Source organism: Geotrypetes seraphini, chromosome 16, assembly GCF_902459505.1.
Source record: "Geotrypetes seraphini chromosome 16, aGeoSer1.1, whole genome shotgun sequence".
Classification (NCBI taxonomy): Eukaryota; Metazoa; Chordata; class Amphibia; order Gymnophiona; family Dermophiidae; genus Geotrypetes; species Geotrypetes seraphini.
Genome location: NC_047099.1, coordinates 22,575,035 through 22,581,034, shown reverse-complemented (window position 1 = coordinate 22,581,034; position 6,000 = coordinate 22,575,035).

The following is a 6,000-nucleotide window of genomic DNA, read 5'->3' as shown; positions in this document are numbered from 1 at the left end:
TTGGACACCGTCTAGCCCGCCTACTACACAGGGCTTTAAACTAGGTAAGTTGGGGGAGGGTACGGGCTTTAAACTAGGTGAGTTGGGGGAGGGTACGGGCTACCAATACTATTTTGGAACTGAACTAAGTAAACACTGCATTGGGTCACATTACAATTCTGGGTCTAAGGGGAGTACACGTAGCAATTCTAGGTCTAGAGGGAGTACACACTGTAATTCTGGGACCAGCGAGAGTGCACACGCTGCAAATTGCACTAAAGGAGCTCAAGTAGCCCAAACGGGAATACCCCCACAGGGTACACACATTACCAAGTCTCTGATAGGAGCGCACTGCAGTTATGGGGAGTCCGGGATAGGTACAAGCTGTAGCTCTGGGTCTAGGGAGTGTAAGAGACAAGCGAAAAATACTAATGGTGGTCTAGTTGATATAGAGGGATTGTCCCCACTGAGATACAACAAGCACACAACATGGAGGGCTATGTACGTCAACGCCCACAGTCTGGGAAACAAGATCCTAGATTTGGAGACAGAAATGAGGAATGCCGACCTGGATGTGGTGGCGATATCTGAGACCTGGCTCACAGACTCCCACGCGTGGGACATGGTCATACCAGGTTACAACTTGCTTCGTCGGGACAGGGAGGGCAAAATGGGAGGTGGGGTAGCATTATATACTAAAGATGACATTAAGGTCACCAGAATCACAGATGTACAGTACACTGGGGAATCCCTTTGGGTAAATTTGGCCAGAGGGAAGGACAAATGCCTATATCTTGGCGTGGTATACAGACCCCCAAAACAACAAGAAGACCTAGATTTGGAATTAATCGGAGATATAGAGAATATCACCTTGCGGGGGGACACAGTATTGGTAGGTGACTTCAACATGCCCGATGTGGATTGGGTCACGCTTTCCTCTGCTTCCGGCAGCAGCAGGAAGCTATTAAACTCTTTGAATGGAGCAGGACTCAGGCAACTGGTAATTGAGCCAACAAGGGATCAGGCAATTTTGGACCTGGTACTTACCAACGGAGAAAGTATCACAGAGGTCTCGGTGGGTGAAACTTTGGCCTCCAGTGACCACAATATGATTTGGTTCAATCTCAGGAAAGGTTTCACGAAATCTACCACATTGACCAAGGTTCTCAAGTTCAAGGACACAAATTTCCAGGACATGGGAGACTTCGTTCACCAGGCGCTACAAACCCAAGCAGATACCGACAGCGTGGAAGAAATGTGGTCAACTTTGAAAACCACCATACAGGAAGCAACAAACCGCTATGTTAAATCAGTAAGCAAACGAAGTAGGAACAACAAGCCACAGTGGTTCTCTATGGAGATCTCAGACCTCATCAAAGAGAAGAAAAAAGCATTCATCTCTTACAAACAATCAGGGACACAGGACTCCAGAGTAGATTATCTGACCAAATCAAGAGCCGTCAAAGCGGCAGTTAGAGAGGCCAAATTCCGCATGGAGGAGTCTCTAGCAAAGAATATCCAGAAGGGAGATAAATCCTTCTTCAGGTATATTAGTGACAGGAAAAAGAACTCAGGCGGGATAGTACGACTCAGAAAACCAGACGGAGACCATGTGGAGACGGACTCGGAAAAGGCCCAACTGTTAAATGAATACTTCTGTTCAGTCTTCACCCGCGAGGTGCCGGGAATCGGCCCTCAACCACATACAAGGATTAAATCAGTAGACCCGTTTAGTAATTTCAAATTTACACCCAGCAGCGTCTACTGCGAGCTGTCAAAAATCAAGGTCAACAAGGCAATGGGGCCTGACAACCTACACCCTAGGGTACTCAGGGAGTTGGGAGATGTCTTGGCGGAACCACTATCCGCGCTCTTTAATCTCTCCCTTAGTACAGGTAACGTCCCGATGGACTGGAAGACGGCTAACGTCATTCCACTACACAAGAAAGGCTCCAGGGTGGATATGGCAAACTACAGACCAGTGAGTCTCACTTCAATAGTGAGCAAACTAATGGAAACCCTAATCAAACACCAAATGGATAGGATCATGGACGAGGAGAATCTGCGGGATCCCCGCCAACATGGATTTACTAAGGGGAGATCGTGCCAATCCAACCTGATCGGCTTCTTTGACTGGGTGACGAGGAAGCTGGATGTTGGTGAGTCCCTGGACATCGTCTATCTGGATTTCAGCAAAGCATTTGATAGCGTGCCACACCGCAGGTTGCTGAACAAGATGAGTTCTTTAGGTTTGGGCGACACTTTAACAAAATGGGTTGGGAACTGGCTTGGAGGTAGGCTTCAGAGGGTGATGGTGAATGGCACTCCCTCCGAGATGTCGGAGGTGATAAGTGGAGTGCCACAGGGCTCCGTCCTAGGCCCGATCTTGTTCAACATCTATATAAGAGACCTGACAGAAGGGCTTCGAGGTAAAATAACATTGTTTGCCGATGATGCCAAACTGTGCAATGTAGTGAGCAAAAGCACAACAGACAAAAAAGCAATGACAGACGATATGGTGCATGACTTACTGCTGCTGGAGCACTGGTCTAGGTCCTGGCAACTCAGTTTCAATGCCAAAAAATGCAAAGTCATGCACCTGGGAAGCCAGAATCCATGCAAGATCTACACCCTAAATGGCGAGATCCTGACAAAAACTGTAGCAGAAAGAGACTTGGGAGTGATTGTCAGGGAAGACATGAAGTCGGCAAACCAAGTGGAGCAAGCTTCATCCAAAGCAAGGCAAATCATAGGTTGCATACGCAGGAGTTTCATCAGCCGTAAACCTGAAGTCATTATGCCACTATATAGATCCATGGTGAGACCGCACCTGGAGTACTGTGTGCAATTCTGGAGGCCGCATTACCGCAAGGATGTGCTGAGACTGGAGTCGGTCCAGAGAATGGCCACCAGGATGGTCTCGGGACTCAGGGAGCTCCCGTACGAGGAGCGGTTGGGGAATTTGCAGCTCTACTCACTCGAGGAGCGTCGAGAGAGGGGAGACATGATCGAGACATTCAAATATCTCACGGGCCGCATCAAGGTGGAAGAAGACATCTTCTTCTTCAAGGGTCCCGCGGCAACAAGGGGGCATTCGTGGAAAATCAGGGGCGGGAAACTGCACAGTGACACTAGGAAGTTCTTCTTCACTGAAAGGGTGGTTGATCGCTGGAATAGTCTTCCACTTCGGGTTATTGAGGCCACCAGTGTGGCGGATTTTAAGGCCAGATGGGATAGACATGTGGGATCTATCCGCAAAGATAGATAGTGAGGATCACTGGGGTGGGCAGACTTGATGGGCCTTGGCCCTTATCTGCCGTCTATTTCTATGTTTCTATGTTTCTATGTTTCTAACGCTCGTTCCTGGATCTCTGTAAGCTCAACAGATGCATACACAAGGTCCAGACGCACTCTCTGGGTACAGTCTTGGCCCTGTTACAGCCCGAGTATTGGCTAGTATCCCATGCACCCAGCCCACAGGAGGCATCGTCGCTTCTAAATCCTAGACAGACGCCTCCAGTACAAGGTCCTGCCCCTTGGACTCTCAACGGCTCCAAGAGCGTTCACAAAGTGCGTGGCAGTGGCACATCCTCGCCTTCAAGGGGTGCGCGTCCTATCTTATCTCGACAGCTGGCAGCCCCGTCAACCACCATAACTCTCCTCCAAGAACTGGGGTTCCTCATCAACTACATGAAATCCCACCTGATACCCACCCAGGGGATATCGTTCATCTGGGCAGTCATGAACACCACGCAGACCAAGGCCGTCCTACGGGACTACCAGATCGACGCCATGACATCCCTGGCCCAGTGCATCCCTGCCAGCAGCTCATCGTCAGCACGCTCCGGTCTTTGTTGTGCAGCACACCAGACTACTCATGTGATTCCTGAAAGGGCACCTCAGACGTCACTGGGACCAGTGTACCCAACCTCTGACTACCCACCTACTGGAGCTCAGGGCCTTAGGGAATGCCCTCGAAACCTTCAAACAGGCAGGGCAGTCCTCACCCAAACAGAAAACCAGGTGGCCTTGCTCTATATCAACAAACAGGGAGGGACAGGGTCGACCTCGCTATGTAAGGAAGCTTGCCACATGTGGGAGTTCTCCAACTCCATTCAATGCCCCATCCAGGCAACTTACCTCCTGTGGGAGCAGAACGACCTGGCAGAAAGACTCAGCCACCAGCTGGATCCCGATGAGTGGTGTCTCAACCCAGCGGCGATGAAGAAGATCTTCAGCACCTGGGGCACATCGAGCATCAACCTGTTTGCAACCGAACCGAACTCAAAATACTCGACCTTCTGCGCAAAGAGATCAACCCATCGCCGTCTCAGCCCCGATGGTCTGTCTGTGAGTTGGAACACCCTAAGTCCTGCAGAAGATTCTTCAGGACAGAGCAACGGTGATCATGATTGCCCTGTTCGGGCTCCTGCAACCATGGTTTCCGTTCCGGCAAGGGATAGCGGTTCACCCACCTCTCCCCGCTCCCGATCTGTGCAGTTCTCATTACACAACGCGGGAACCTTATCCTCCACCACGACCTGCGTTCCTTAGCCCTGACCGCATGGATGATGAGAGGATGAACCTACCACAAGACGTGGAGCACACTCTTATGGCAGCCAGAAGACCTTCAACCAGAAAACGCTATGGGTTGAAAGGGAGAAGGTTCCGCTACCAGTGCACAGACACGCAGCGAGACCCCTACAACTGCCCCATACCGGACATCCTGCAGTACATACTGAGCTTATCTCAGGGGGACCTAAAACCCACTTCCATCAAGGTCCACCTAAGTGCAATCACGGCATACCACGCTGGCCTAGACAGCAAACCAGTGTTGAGGTATCCAGTAATCACAAAATTTCATGAAGGGACTGTCCAATCCGCACCCACCGGCCAGACCACCACCGCCCGGATGGGACCTCAACTTGGTGCCGCATCATCTCACCTCGACCCCTTCAAACCTTTGGGGGAGGCAGATCCTGTATTCCTGGCTGAGAAAACCCTGACCATCGTGTCTACCGACACACTCCCTCATGAGAACAGGGTGGTACCCAGAACCCACCCCCGATTCTTGCCGAAGGTGGCTTCAGCGTGCCTCCCGGCACTCTACATCTCCCCACAGGGAGGCACACTGCCACCTCAGCAACACCTCCTGGACTGTGTGCGGGCCCTGACTATGCAGCAGATTAGACAAGCCTCAATTGTTCGTCTCCTACGACTTCCGGCCACCAAACGCAGGCGCTCGCGCTGGATATAAGAGTGCATCCCCTTCACCTATAGAAAAGCACAGCATCAACCGCAGGTGGGAGCCAACACCCACCAGCGCAGAACCATAGCCAACACAACGGCACTTCTGCACCACACACCAATAGGGGACATCTGCGATGCAGCCACTTGGTCCTCCATGCACACCTTCACCAAGCACTACTATCTCGACATAGCATTCCACGCTCCAAATGCATTCGGCCAAGCAGTCTTGGAAGTGGCTCTTCCCTCCCGGGAGGGACAGCAACCACTAGCACAGCCTTGACAAACACTGATCAAGTAGGGGGTTATAAATATCGACAAACACTGTTCAAGTAGGGTGTTATAGATATTGATTAAGTAGGTCTTCCAGCACTCCTTCCTAGACTGAATGTGGAATAGGCAAGTATGAATTCTCACATGCAAGTACGATTCGTCACTGTTGACCAGTTGGTTTCTCACTGTTCATTGATTGTCATTGACCAATTTCACTGTTCTGTGAGTTAAGTAGGTCTTCCAGCAATCCTGTCTAGTCTGAAGGTGGAATAGGCAAGTATGAATTCTCATATGCAAGTACGAATTGTCACTATTGACCAGTTATGAATTGTCACCGTTGACCAGTTGGTTTTCTCACTGTTTATTGATTGTCATTGACCAGTTTTCGCTGTTCTGTGAGTTAAGTAGGTCTTCCAGCACTCCTGTCTAGTCTGAATGTGGAATAGGCAAGTATGAATTCTCATATGCAAGTACGAATTGTCACTGTTGACCAGTTACGAA